This window comes from Phodopus roborovskii, unplaced genomic scaffold, assembly GCF_943737965.1.
Source record: "Phodopus roborovskii unplaced genomic scaffold, PHOROB, whole genome shotgun sequence".
NCBI lineage: Eukaryota > Metazoa > Chordata > Mammalia > Rodentia > Cricetidae > Phodopus > Phodopus roborovskii.
In genome coordinates, this window is record NW_026125276.1 from 88,593 (window position 1) to 104,851 (window position 16,259).

General features: G+C 38.5%; 1 pseudogene; it reads right to left on the reverse strand.

The window, feature by feature from the left end:
- The window catches only part of LOC127229339 (atrial natriuretic peptide-converting enzyme-like), a 55,283-nt pseudogene extending 40,690 nt beyond the window's left edge, over positions 1-14,593 (reverse strand).
- Positions 14,594-16,259: the final 1,666 nt, after the last annotated feature.

Below are 16,259 nucleotides of genomic sequence, written 5' to 3' on the forward strand. Positions count from 1 at the left end.
GAGCTGTAACTTGGGGGGGAATTTTTTTTTTGTTACTTAGAAATAATACCCATGAATCACTACTGCCAGCTTTTAAATAGTTAAACAAAAATAGATGAACTTGGTTGGTAAAACCCGTGAAGTAACTGAGGATTCATTTAGTGTAAATGGCTGACAAGCATGTGAATTCTGGGCAGATGGCAGCCACCAGAAGCTTACCACAGTCCCATTCATCTGAGCTGTCCAAGCAATCCGACTCTCCATCACACCACAGGTCACGTGGCACACACTCATGGTTGGCACATTCCAGCTCATTATCCTGGCAAAATGCTGGCAAGGGTACCAAGAAGGAAGAGGATGATAATGTCTGAGGAAGCAAACTGAAGACACTGTGGCAGGAAAATAAGCTCTGTTCGTGTAGATAGATAGCATTTTAAGGATCTTACTATTAAATTACTCTCCGAGTCACATATAAATCTCTTTTGAATTTTTAAAAATTATAGTAAATCTCCTTGATTGCCTTCTTAGCATCCATTTCCCTTCTTCCTTCCGTAAAAAGGAAACCTGATTTTGTCCAGGTTCATACCAGCCATCCCAAGCCCCAGAGGAAAATCTTGATTAGTTTAACATAGGCATGGCATTTTTTCTGACTACTCTTATCTGAGAGTAATTACTAGTCCAGGATTAAGTGTGATTCCATAACAGACCCTTGGTCTATTATTTTATGATTTATGCATTGCAAAACAGCATCCACCCAAACTCTGTGGGTCAGGCCATGTGAGTGCCTTAGTCTTGGAACTAGGCCAGACTGGAGCAGACAGCTCCTTCTAATCCCTGCCTGGGGCTGTGTGTTAAGTATTTGTAAAGAATGTCTTTTCTAATCCACACAAAAGCCCCTTGCTACAAACTGTGACTCTGCCCAGTGCTGACCCTCAGGAAATCTCTCAGTGATCTTCCAGAGCAAGGAACACATCCTTCCTTCTTCCTATAGAATATGATCAAGGCAGCTCACCCACCCAGATGCTCTTGGCTTTTGACCATCCAGCCTGAGGTCAAGCTAAATTAAAAGAGTAAAGATGATGTATTTCTACTATAGTCTAATTAATTCACTTTGCATGATTTTTTACTATAATAAGACATGTATGATTCACATATTAACAAATATCTTCATTTTTGTTAGAGTTGAGCATTCTGTTACTTTCAAGAAAAGTGCTTTAAGAAATTTTTAACTGGTTCTAAAGATAATGACTATATATCATTCAGACATAAAAGATTTCAAAAGCATGAAACTTAATCCTACCATCATAAGATAAATGTAAACCTTTTTATGATCTTCTATTATTTTTCTTTATGTACATAAATAGACTACTAAAATGCAGAACAACAGTGCATATACTACTGAATGTTTTCTATTATTCAACTGCTGTGTTTGGAATAAACTGTCTTTGAAGCTCATATCTTGAGGTTTTAGTCTCAAGCCCCTGGTGCCATTAGAAAGCTGAAAAACTGTTTAAGAAGGTTGAAGATGTTAGGGACATCTTGCAGCCAATGAAAGCATGTCCTTGAATGAGACAGAGGGGCCAGTGCATCCTCTTTCTCTCTTCTAATACACAGCCTGGAGGTTAATATGCATCCTTGTTGTTTCCTCTCCTCCATGATATTCTTTCCTGCCACAGGCTCAAAACAATGAGTCTACAAAATAATAGCCTGAAACATCCCAAACTACAAGCCAAAATAAACCTAACTTCTTAAATTGATTGCCTAGGCATCCTGTTTAACTAACAGGAAACCAACTATCACATCAACTAAAGATTTGTAATAAACCCAGGTCAAATTATTCTTTCTCTACTTTGAATTTAATATTGATATCTTATGGTGGCACTTTAATATTTCATCTTATGGTTGCATTTTATGTCTTCCACTTTTGGATACTGTAGGATATTTTAATCTTTCCATATTGATAAAATTATATGTGTATGTATTTTGTAGATATTTATCTTCTTGGAATATGTACCTTTATAAACATAAGCTTAATTGGGAAAAACTAAACAAACTAAAAACTTTTGATATGTATTTCCAAATTTCTAGCTTATATTTAAAGTGAGACAATGAAAATTTAAAATAAAAAACCCTGTTAACAGATTCATGAGGGTACTCACAAAAATTTTTTTCATCCACACCATCAGGGCAGTCTGGAAACCCATCACAGACCAATGTATGCTTCAGACATTGTTTATTGGATGGGCATTCCCAAAAGATTTCTCTCTTTGCAACCTGGAAACAAAAGAAAAAAGCTATTAATGATAGACTCACAGTTGATGAAAATGATGATGACATTTAATTAAATAATGTAAAAAGGAAGAAACTCCAGTACAAAGGCATGATTTCTTCTTGAGAGTTCGAAAATCTGTGATTACTATGAGTAATGTGATTTTGGAAGTAGGAGCATCCAGTAGTCCCCATTCTGCATGACGAACAGAACAGCTCTCCTAACAAGATCCAAATCAATATATGGGAAATGGAAAAGTTAAGAAAACAACAACAACAAAACAAAACCAAGCGGCTATGCATTAACATCCTTCCTGAGTAATTCTTTTTGCTTTCTAAGTCAAATTGCCAGAGTGCAAGGTTCATCTATAAAGCGGCTTCTTATGCCTATAGACATAAATGTGTGTGATCTTAAATTGTAATTTCAGTCTACAAACTGAGGGGCCACCTGTATACTTCATGAGAAGAGGTCCTGGTACGCTAAGTACCTACAAAAATTTGTTTAAGAGCCAAGTGCAAAAGCCAATGCTTTTGATGGCTAGACATCTAAGGGTGGGAACCTCATCAGCTAATATGGAAGACAGAAATAATTTGGAAAAACCAGGACTGTGAGTTGATAACTCAAACTTCAAGTTCAAGCCCCAAAAGAAGCAAATACTTCTACTACACTCACTACCTATCATTTGACTTAAGTGCAATGTGTTTGAATATCCAGCTTAGATACATCAAGATTCTATTTTCACTAGATGCCCCAGAAGATCCACGATCCTTACTATCCTGTGAGGGAATGAAAGTGAAGAGACCAGATCCTCACTGAGGCCCCTGCTTTAGCAGCCAGGACAGGCTGCTGAAAAGACCCAGCAAGACAAAGGCCCCCTGACTCAGGAATATGTGCTGAACTTCTGACCTTACCTCCCCATCAGGAAGCCAGATACCCTCCATGTGGCAAGGAACCAATCAGAAGTTAGCTGGTAGGCTCCGTGTGTGTCTTTAAGGTAATAGTGGAATGCAGAGCATAACAACCAACCTAGGAGGGCCTATAGGCCATAGCAACCTACCTGTTGCAGCTGGCCAATCAACACAAGACAGGTCATCCAAGCCTGGCAGTCCACCAATCCTGTGGCTGTTGTGGACCCCGGCACTCCCCTTGCTCCCCACAATGAATTCCCTGCCCCTCTGTCCCTCTGGGTCCTTCTTGTCCCACCTATTGTTTCAGACAGTCAGAGGAAGCAAGCAAGCGAGTTAATTCAGTTAAGTCATAAAAACAATAAAAGACTCATTGCTTTTGCATCAGAATGGGTCTCTTGGTGACTTTGGGATTCAGAATTTGGGCACAACAAAAGGAAATGATTTCATGGCTTTAAAGTGTTATGAGCTTTCGGTTTTGAGATGGTTTCACTTGTAGACAAGGCTGTCCTCGAATTCAAGATCCACCTGTCTGATTATAGACAAGTGTTCCCTTGACCTTTTTGATGCCCATCATTTTTCCTAAATCAGTGGTTAGCATATGGTAGAAACATGGTTAATTCAAATGTAACCCTCACTTCATCTAAGAAACAAAAAACTTGGTTCTCAGGAAAATATACTTTAAGGTATCTAAAATGCAAAGCAGTGACCAAATAAGGATACTCTTTGAAAATATCATTTCTCATCAGACCTATGACAAAGAATTCAGAGAAATCTCATGGTTGATTAACTTAGGATTCTTGGAATCCATTATGAGAAAAAAAAAAAAAAAAAAAAAAAAAAAAAAAAACCTCACTGTTAAAAAAGAATAATTTCAAACAAGGATCAAAATACTCCACCAGATTTAGAGTGTTTTCATTACCCAAATAAATGAGAGATAAATGGCAAGAGTCCTTCATTGGCCACTCATCTGTAGTGTTTGTTCTTTGATTCAAGGTATTTGGAGTTTTCAACTAGCGGAAGGCAAGCCTAACTGCAGTGTTCTGAAGATGATGTCCTCTAGATATTCAAAATGGACTCTGAAATCTGCCATGGGCCCCAGTTCCTGTCTAACAGCCTGAAGTTCTCATTTTACCAGAGAACAGGGCTAACACAGAAGATCTGACTTTTTGTTATTGTTGGAGAAACCACTATGCAGGTAGGGGATAGAGAGAAGACCTTTGGAATTAATGAAGAACTTGTACTCCTGGGAGGGATTAATATAAAAACAAACACAGGAACAGATTACTGGGCATATGGCCTTCTGCAGTGTATGCTCACAAACAGTAGTAAGAAGAGGCGATGGCGTTCATCATCTACTGTTCATTTGATCTCCAACTCCAAGGGAGTATTCTGTGAGCATTTGTACATTTTCTACAACCAAACATCTCTTAGGGAAAAGATGGTGAGAATAGATGAAATAAAATGAAAGGAGGTCATGGCACCTGTCCCATGGAAGATAGTATTATTTGTGAAGAATCGGCTTTGTCTTTACAAAGTAACACTTCTTTGTGTAAGTATGTGTTCAATGTATGTTTTAAAAGCAAAGTGAAAGCCTCCTTAGAACAGATAAGTATGGGAGTTAAGGTACTTCGTGCAGCTTTAGGCTATGAGATGAAATATCAACTATGCAGCACAGGGAGGGAATAAGCAAAGTACACCAAAAAGAGGACAGTGCTAAGTAAGTTATCAACTTTGATAACTGATATTCCCAGAACTTTCCTAGATTCAAGCACACAAAATATTCCTTGTCCCAAGAACCCCATTGGTCCCAGGCAAACGGGAATGGCTCATCACCTTAAATAAGCTTAGTAATCAGTTCACTAAGCATCAGTTCACTCATTATACCTCCTCTATGTTTGCAGACACTCTATGAAACAGTCTTCATTGCCAGAGACAGGCCCTACCTGAATTGGACTCCCTGGTTTCTCTACCAAAAAAAAAAACCAAAATGGCTGTTATAAGTAAAGACAGTGAATCACTATGGAAAGTGTGTGTGTGTGTGTGTGTGTGTGTGTGTGTGTGTGTGTGTGTGTGTGTGTGTTATCCTTTTCATTACTGAGACAATATACCATGGTTGGCCTCTATTGATATCAGTCCTGCACCAGTTAAGCATTCAGCTGGAATAGGGAAGCCTGATCACCTCATGGTATCCAAGAATCAGAAAAAGACAAAGGAAGCCCAGGACAAAATAACAAAATAACACAATATAGTCTCAAGAATCTACACCCAATGACTCACTTCCTCAAATAAGACCCATTTTTCAAAGTTTCCATCACCTGCCGGTAATGCCACTGAATTGTGGGGTTAATCTGCAGATTGGGTTAGGGATCTAAAGTTCCAATGACCTCTCAGTGAGGAAGTTCTACTAGCCAGGAATCAAGGATTCTTCATCCAAATCATAACCCCTAACACAGACACTTCTATAACACTTCATATGCAAAGCATAACCCAAAACAGATATCCTTGCTGTATAAAAATCTTATTATGCAAATATGAGGTCCACTCATCCTCTTAACTGTAGGAAATGAAACCCACATTTCACTTTGGTCAGGCCAGAGCTGCTAAGAATGGGAACGGAGAAAATGTGATTCGGGTCTGAGCTGATGAAGGGTGAAAACAGTTCAGCTCCAGAGACACTGGGTCAGAATATGCCCCGCAAAAAAGGACTGTCACATGAGTCACATGAGGTGGGACAGCCAGGGCTCGGGTTGAGTAGGCATGAAGAGCCTGCAAGAGTATTCATGATCCTGACTCCTCCCAATGTCCATCCTATCAGTCAACATAGATAGCCTACATGCCGCTGGGCTCTGAGCGTTGACCATCACTTGAAAACATCACAGGCCCTATAGCTAAGACCCACATCTTTAGTTTTGGTGGGTTTCCCAATTCTTCTATTCCTAGGGAATGTACACTTTATGTCCTCTTTAACACACAGTGACTTAATGCCCTATGAAGAGGCAGGAGGAGTGGAATAGTAAGGTTTTATCCATTGACAGAGGATCCCTATCAATGGCTGAAATTCTGGAAACAGGATCATCCTTCCCCAATAATTACTGTCTCTAGGACAACATATATATATTAAAAGTTGGGGACTTTGTCCAGCTCAGCTTTGCCATGCTAAAATCAGCTGTCTGAAACAAGACCAGGCAAACAGAACCCCTTCCCCAAGCAAGGTGAACAGGGTGAATTTAGAAAGGAATTTCCTCTTAGATTCCCTAATACCATGGCAACTGGTTTCCTGCCCACTGTCTTCTGAAGATCAGAATGGGAAATTATAAATCTTTGTTATAAATGATAAAGAGGGGTGCATCACAACATGCAAGTGAATTCTAGGAAAGTGAAATAGAAAGCTAAAATTGTCAAGTTCTCTAAACACTAAGTCTGAACACCAAGTCTAAGTCTCCCCAGAGCACTCTACCATTCTAAGTTGCCTATCCATTACACAACTGAGCAGCAGAATACCAAAGGGGGAAGACCATTCCTCTTCTTTAGCAGGAGGAGGAATAGGCCTGTTCAGAGGTCAGAAAAACAAACACACAGATTCATCCTAAAAGCACACTTAGGGCTATTCCCCGTGTATAAACACGATGACTTACTCTTCTGTGACCACAGAGCTGAGCAGTCTCATCCACACATAACACCCTTCTGTGTGATAAATTACTTCAGTGCCCTTAAAGAGGACAAAAACATACAAAAACACTTTCCTAAAACTTAAGTATCACATTAATGATCCTCTGCAGACCTTCAGAGAATCGGTCTCTGAGAAACTTTTCTAGTTACATCTAAAGTTTTTGTCTGATCTGAGCTTAATAGAAGACCAAAGATAGTCGATAAATGTGTTTTCCTTAATTTGAAGATAAATAATCAAGCAACAATTTGTATTTCTCTCCATCTTTCTCGAGGTTTTCATTATTTAATAATCAGAAGGTAATTAAAGATTTTTACTTTTACATTAGATATAAAGAATTTGCTTAAGCCCATATTCTTATCTAATGGCCCCACTGAGAAGACCCACTGTCTGCAACAGAGTACCACATTTACATACTATCTCACCCAGACAGGTCATAACCCTAATGAAAGCAAACCTCAGCCTTATATAGTCAATGTGAAAGCCTGACAGCAAAACTCCAAATAGAGAATCTCATTGCTGCTTTCTTTTTCTTTGTTTTTTAACAAGTTTACTATTCTTTCAGAATTTTCCTATGCACTCCAATCCACTCATTTCCTAGTCCCTCTGCATCTACCCTTCATCCTTATAGCATCTCCCTCCCAAAGGAAAAACTTAAAAGGAATAATAAAATGAAAAACTTAAAAACTTAAAATAAATAGTAATAAAAGAAACCAAAATGCGAGCAAGCAAATAAGCAAACAAATCCCACTGTTTTCTTTATGTCTTCCATGTTTGCTTCTCTGCTCAGGCCTGTTTGTTCTCTACTGTTTGGTTCATGGAAAGTCTTATGTTGAAACTGATTTGATCAAGTTACTAGTTTAATTATATATGGATATGTTATATGTTTTATCCCTAGAAAGCTATCAACCTGCACGATGAGGAAGTACTAATCTCTTCCATGTCTTGCCTTCTGTGAGCCAGTTCTTCGGGGTGAAACCTTTAGGCTTGCACAGACCCCCCCAAGCATTTATTAAAAAACATTCTGAATATTAGCAAACCTTGCAATGCTTGTTATGTTAGTGTGGTAGCTTGAACGTATTTGGCGCCAATAAGCTCAAGGGAGTGGCACTATTAGGTGGTGTGGCCTTGTAGGAGGAAGTGTGATCTTGTTGGAGGAGGCTGGATGGCACACACACCTTTAATTTAGACCTTGAGTCTGGAGGACACACACCTTTAATCAAGACTACACCTTCTGGAGGGGTAATATGCACATGAGTGGGCTTTGAGGTTTCACATACTCAGGATACTCCCCCAGTGAATCAGTTGACTTCTGTTGCCTGCAAGATGTAGGACACTTGGCTATTTCTCCAAGCACCATGCCTGCCTGTATACTGCCATGCTCCCTATTATAATGGACTGAACCTGAACTATAAGCCAGCCTCCTCAATTTAAGTATTTTCTCTATAAGAGTTGCCGTGGTCATGGTGTTTCCTCACAGCAATAGTAAACCATAACAAAGACAGTCAGCAATTGCAACAAATTTAATCATGAGAGCAGGAGCCACTAGGGAGCAAATTCTCTTTGCTAAGTTCTCACACATTATTTTGGGAGTACATCTATAATTTATGTGCTTTGGTAATCACATTTCCAGATACAAAATTGATAAGAAATACACAGTCAATTTAATTTCTGACACATGGAAATGTTCTAACTGAAATAAGTGTTGACATTTTGAGGGGGAATCCCCAGTAGTGTTGTTAAAAAACTTCTATGAGCTGTGCAATCATTCAGGCAGACCCAAGCACAGAGCACCTTAAATGCAAGACACATAGAATAAGTCAGAGAAATGACGAAGGTGGAATGCAGCCCAACTTCCCTGTTTCTACTTCCTCACGGGCCTGTGTGCACATGAAAACAGAGGTTAATAGCAGAGTATAGACTGATACCCTGGATGGTGTACCCAGAATCCTTTGGGGCCTGACCACCTGACTTCTTTATCTAATTAATCATCAATGATGCCGCTTCCCAGCACACTGTGCAGCCCATCTGAGTGCATGCATGAATGCCAAGAGGAATTTATCCATCACGAATCACTTTGGAAAACCCAGTGCAAATTTTCTCAAGTGAATTATTACTATTAAAACAATTAATTTAGCTCTAAATGAATTATTTTTTTATCAATTTCTAACTTTTCACATCAGAGCTATCAATGGTAGACAAGATATTTTGAAAATTAAATAAGACTTATTTTATCATTGTGGAAGTCTGTTAACTATAAGATTAAAGCTTTTATGAAAACACTTATTATTTAACTAAAATCTTGATATTTTAGGGTCATGTAAATACTATATTATAGTCCTGTGAGATAATGTTTCATAATGTATTTTAGAATGGAGACAATTTATTCTTGGTAAGATGTATTTTTTTATTGTATTTGTTTTGTTTTCTCAATTTGAGGCCTCATGTAGCAGCCCCAGTTAGCTTTAAACTCACTGTATAACTGGAGATGACCTTCCAGTTCTCAACCTCTTTCCTCTACCTCCCAAGTGCTGGGATTTTGGGTATGCACCCCAAGCAGCATAACCGACTATAAACTAAGCATTTGCCAAATAATTAGTCACCTAATGAAATAGAGTCACTATTAATAGAGCCATAAAACCACCAATAACCTAGATTTATATAACCTAAGGTTTAATAACCTAAGGTAGGTGATCTTAAACCATACCTTAGAATACCATACTCCAGCAAAGTTTTTAACTGAACAATCTAATACATTCTGGATATACTACTGATGTGACAGTAAAGTTTTATTATTTTTTTATAGAAAAGCTCTAAACTGACCAACTATAGTAAGTTCTCAAACTATTTAATATTGCTTCATAGCAAAATTACACTGACCTCAGTACCAACGTCCTGACAGCTGTAATCTTCCAGGAGGAAGTGTCGTCCATATTTATAGAAGCTGATAGTGGTTCAGTTGATTGCTTATGGCATTTTGTCTTGGCCAGGAGAACAATATGTACTATGAAAATTCATTTTGAGGGGAAAGGCAATATTTCATTCTTCAAAGGCCAATGGAATGGAATGATCTCAAAGGATATATTGCCTTATGTTCTTCCAACAAATGAAGTGTCAGTTTTACATTTGTGGGTATGACAGACTAAATAATCATAAACAGGAGTAGCTTTTAGATAGCACTGACTCCATTCTATGGATGCTGGGCATTGTTTGTTGAAACACATTGTCTGTGGTTCCAAGTCCTGTAGCATGTTTTCAGCTTGCAAGAATTACAGTTTTCAGGAGAAACTCAGCTGAGAGTGGCTGTGGTGCATTGCCATGGGAATCTTCAGTCCCCATTGGTGGCTTTAGGGCTCAGCAGGAAAAGTGTCAAGCAGGCAGCAGAGGCAAAAGCCAAGAGGGGCATGAAAATGACTCTCCATAAATAATGAGCACTGTTGCCTGAACTGTCTTCATGGATGCAGATGCCTGATTAGCAGCTCAGGAAGGCTATGGGAAGACATCATTATTCTTGTAATAAACCAAGTAGCAACTGCTTTGTAATTTAATAACAAAAATGGTTCCTCATTTGTAAACTTTTTCTTTTTCCTTTCAATATATATGTACATGTATACATATGACATAAATTGTAATTTTATTATATATTAAACTGCTGTAATTTACTAGAAAAATCTATCAGTTCATGCACTTATGGGCTGTTGATGTCAGAAGTAAGTGCATTAGCATTAGACCAGATGCCACTTCCTAGAGCAAGAAAACTGTTTACATATTTCAGCACAGTTTCTTATACTTGGCAGTGCCTACTGTACATGAAAAAAATGTCATCTCATACACATACCACAGTGCTCTTCATGTCAGCCATCACAGTCAACCTGACCATCACATCTTCTGGAACCCAAGAACACACCGTCCTGAGCGACACTTGAAGTGACTCGGTGAACATTCTGTCAAAAAGCAGTATGAATCTCAGTGGACAGAACTGCAAAGATGCCAACTAGCATCTGTGTTTCCATTTGGGCTGTTGTGAATGGGCAAGTACTAAAGCTAAGAACAGGTCTCCCACAGCTAAAGCTTTGCAAGAAGTTCACTTGGATTTCTTCTATCTGCTCATCTCTATCCTCTCTTTCATCCCTTGGTACTACCTGTCCAGATCCCCCCCCAGAACCTGTGCTTTTCAATAATTTATTACCTTACTAAATGGACACCTAACAATGACCTGAACCTGAAATTCCTTGTGCAATTGTTTATCATTACTTTCACAGCTCCTAAAACAAATAAAATCTACAAATAACTACTCTGTAAGTGGAATATGCAAAAGTGGAACATACCTACATGACTAAGCTCATCTCTGAGTTCATTTTCATTTCTTAAAAATATTTTATATGTGATAGCAATGATAACAGCTGACAGGTGCCAGAGCCTTCTAGGGTAATTAAGTATATTTTAGCATCATGTACCCGTGAAGCATAATTGATAACTAAATGGAAAGCCAACAACAACCCTCCCTAATTCAGGGACAAAAACTGACTGACATGTTAATCCATGCCCAAATGGAATGGACTGGAACATTAACCTTACATCTTCACTGGGCAGGAGGCAAGTTTGATTGGCTGAAATTTCCTCTGGAAATTGATTGCAGTCTGTGTCTTCAGGCCACTGGAGAACCTACCATCCCAAGAACAGACTCACAATGCTCTTTGGAGTGCTCACACAGGAGTCCACAAGCAGAAAGACAGCATGTCATAAGTCATATAGCTTCACTGTAATTGTATGCATGGATTACATCTGGTTTTTTTAATTCTATGTGGGACTGTATGTATAAGGATGTGTGTAGAAACATATCCGAATGCATAGACACATGCATAGAAAACCAAACAAACAAAATTTCTACAAAGAGGATCTACCCAGCTTTCGCCAAAAGAGATTGCACTGCAGACAGAACAATGAAGTTCTCTTCAGGACTCAGATTGCCTTACCCTTGGCTTTCTACTTTACTGTGTTTCAGGCAAACATTATCCAGTCTTTGGTTGTAATCAGAGGCATGCCCTACATCACTTCCTATGATCTGTCACCATGGATGATGAGCCTACAAAAAGCCTCTAGCTGAGGAATGCCCAACATCACTTCCTATAGTCTGTTGCTATGGACCATGAGCCTACACAAAAGCCTCCTAGCTGAGTTTTCTTTGATGAGTAGTGGGGGTCGAGGGTTCCTGTGTTGCACTGGTTTACCAGGGGCTGTACCTATGTTTCCCTTCTTCAGCTTCCATCAGTACTGCTTGCTTGCTTTATCTAAAGATAAACTCAATTTCTAGTTTAGGTTTGGAATTTTCAACAATAATGAATATGGGTCATTCTCATAATCAGTTTGAAAAGAATGCTAAGTTCAATATTATTTGGGCACTATCTTTTGGATTAGAGTTTTACTAGATATACAACAAATGTACAAGGTAACCATTGACTCTGCCACTTCTGAATGGCTAACAAATTGACTCTGCCACTTCTGAATTTTAGTATAAAAAGTGAAAAAAATACTAACAATAACATCAAAAGTTCAAGGAAGTTCTTGTCAAAATCTGCCTGGTCCTCAGTGGTAGGCACTCATCATGATGGTACAACCTCAGTCATAGGGGATTTTGAACATAAAGATATAAAACCACTCAAGTTTTTCCCACATTGGGATGCTCAGTAAAAAGTTGGTTATCCTCAGATGTACAACAAAAATTAAATGTTAAGGTTAGTAAACAGACTCACAGAAACATCCATATGTTAATTCACAAGTGTGGGAGCACATTAGTTTGTTAAAATAAAAATAGATTTATGTATAAATATCAAAAAACATTCCTATTGTTGGCACTGAAATTGAAAGACATACCATTAAAGCAAAAAGCAAAATTAAAGTTGCTAAAAGAAGTTTATCAACATGTTCACTCAATATCTCAAAAACATTTGCAAAGTAGTTAGTCATTTTTAGATTCTAAAACTTAAACCATGAAATTCAATATGGATATACATTTATAACTATAGTTAAGAAGACGCTGATAAACTGAGGGGGAATTTTTTACATAGATATAAAAAAGAAAATCAATGCAGCTTGGGAAGTCCTATTCAAAGTAGCAATTCACTATCATCATTGACCTTTCTTAACAAAACAGAATAAGATTGCAAATAACTTTTTAATATGGAATCAGTAGATATCCTATCAGTGCTTACTTGAGTATGTAATGAAATTTTCAGAATTACTTTTGTCCCAAGCAAGCACTAAATTTTACTCTCTTCATCTTGTATGATTGTTCAGCTGCCCAAGTCATTCTGAAATCTTACTGTTTCCTGCTTTGACTCTAGAGATACCCTACTTCATCATCCACTTGATATACAATCTTAAATTTATTGTTGCCCCATCTCGTCCTCTATATTGGTTATTATTTCTCTTTTCTAAGACTCTGTGTGACCTGATCCCAACATATGGTTTCTGTGGTTACCACTCCCATTTAGGTAAGTATGTCTGCATAGCCACCCTTGATTGCAAGACAGCATTGCAGAATGTAACAACAATGACTTCTGGAATAGCCATTTCAGATACGCACATTTTTCTGACTACAATCCTCCTACATGTGGCCCAGAAGAGGACACAGCCGCCACCAAGCAATTGAGTCCCATATACCCATCTTCATAGCTACATGAGTCACCACAGAGCTTTCATATAATTTGGGGACCTTGCCATTTATTTAACTTCACAGCCTTTTCTTTGAATTCTCACTGAAACTCAACAAACATATTTATTTCACCAGTGAAAGACCCTAAGAGGACCCAAGAGACTGAATAATTTTGTCTTACCCAGAGCACAAAGCAGCACAGAAGACCGAAGCTGACAAATGGACCCCTTTAAGTACTAGTGCTGGTACACACCTCAGGACATCGCTCAGACCCTGAGCTCAAGCTCTGTCCATGAGATGCTGTCTTTCTTTCATTGAGACAATTCAGGAAATGTCAGTGACACAGAATCACTGTCACCTGAGAAAGCTATCTTGTCTCCCTACAGAGTCACACTAAGCCATAAGCACTATCAAAGGAAAGCATCTTAAGCACACTTGGATGAAGAATATATTTAATCCATCTAAAATATGAATACATTAGTGTTTCCAGACAAAGTGGAAGACACAGCCACTTCCTCGCACCCTAAGACTCTCTTTTGTTTTGGGATGCTGCTGATCTAACACAGGGCCTAATACATTCTAAAAGGATGCTCTACCACTGAGCAGCACTTTAATATAAGCTTACATTCCAAATGATAGTTGTGGTCCACCAAAGTGGAAACACAGATAAAAAGCACGTGACCTGTCATGAAAGGAAGTTAACACCCTCATGTTTGATATTTGAACGATGAATGCTTCCTCAAATACCTATTTTATTCCTACTTCTTCATATTTTGAATTTGCTAACCTTCAGAGTCCTTAGCAAAATTCATTTTGTCTAAACTCGAATTTGTGTTCTTTTGGTTCTCCCTGGGATAGCATGTAGGTAGTCCATTTATTTTACCTGCAAGGAGGGATGCGTTGGCCTGTATTCACATCACACTTTGGAACCAAAATGGTACAAGCAAAAAACATTAGGTATCTGTAACAGTTGGTTTGAACAAGTGCAGGGAAGAGCGATGACTCCCAGCTGATAGATGCTTCCTTTTGAGTTCTGTGGCCCAGGTAATTTGGAAAATGTGTATGATTGTAGGGCAAATTCATGCAGAGTTCCAGAGAGATTGGCTCACATTGACCTAACAAAAAACACACACAAATCTGAATATTAAAAACAATCTCTTCAAGCTTTCACTCTCAAAGTCTACTTCACTTGATTTAGGTCACAGCTTCTAAAACTTGGGGTCCTGGTTTCACAACTATGCATGGGGGCTGCCTGAAATGACAAAAACTCAAAAGGTTACTGGACATAAAACAGTCGAAAGGCAATTCAAAAGAAGCCACACAACAAACCTGAGGTGTATCTGACCCTTACAAATGTGACCCCAAGGTAACAGAGTTAATTAGACATGTGTCATAAAATAGACATAGCACACAGATGAGTTCATGAATCCTTTGTCTGAAAAGTTATATGATACAAGTAAATGAGCTAATACAGACTGGAATAAAATAAGACTCAAGAGTATTTATTAATCTAGAGACTATGAGAGCTATGGATGTAATATTCATAAAGGGCGACAAGATGTGCTAGGACTCTGTTTCCTGGAGTAGCCTAAGACACCGGAAACTAGCATTGTGTTAAGGGCAAATATAAGGTGGAAAGACAAGAGGCAGGGAGATAAAGCCTTGGTACCCAGTGTCTCTTCTACTCATGAAGTAAGGGTGTTGGGGGGACACAGTGTTTATATATCTCAAAGCCATAAGCTTAAATCCTTGCCCAAGGGGTGATGGTATTGGGAGGTAGGGCTTTGTAGGGTGACTGGAGTCATGAGAGCAGTGTCTTGGAAAATTGTGATCAGGGCCCAGCATCCAGGATCTCAGAGAATTCTCCCTCTGGTTCTGGTGTATGAGATACAATGGGCAATTGGTTGAGAAGGATCTAGGTTTGGAGCTATGCTGGCACCCTTATCTTAAGCTTCCAGACCCCAGGTCTGAGATAAAATGTTTACTGCTTAAGCCACTAGATATCTGCTCAGAGTAAAAAAAAAAAAAAAAAAAAAAAAAAAAACCAGAAAAACAAAGACTCAAATATTGTGTTCAGATTCTTAAGATATCTTCTTTTATAGCAACGAAGCATACCAGCATCTCATTATTCCCCATTCTCTTTCTCTCTGCTCTCTGTGATCCTTAGAAGATTTTAAAGCCCCTCCCATTCACTGCTCACACTCATACATGCCTTCACCAACGAAGAAGCAAACCCTTCCCATTTCCTCGCTGTTGCTTGTATTACAGACTTCTTGATTACAAACATCTTCAGTTCTGGAGCTGCAGACCTCTCTTCCTCCTTCCTTTAATGCTTATAATTTTACAGAATGTCATTCTCACACAGATGTCTGAGGCAATCCTTTCCTCTTACACATCTTTCCTTTCTCCCTTTACCACCCCACCAAGGTTTAACCTTTTATCCATGTATTTCAAATTAGGTGGTGACTTGACTAATATTGTTATCATAGATAATTTCTCTCTGTTTTGACATATGGAGAATGTACTACTTTTTGATTTGTCAAAATGTAACTTTCAGCGTTTTGAAGCCAAGGGTGATGAAAAGATTATGTGACGAGTACGCTACATCATGCTGGAGATCTTTACTGGTGAATGTCAGTTGAATCATATGTTCTGTCCCCCTAAAATGCATTCTTTACAGATTGCTAAACAAGTTAGACACTTAGCATCAAATCCAAATCCTGTACCTTTGTTTTAGTAGCTTTTATAGTTTAATCATAAACATCGAGCTAAAGTGAAGAA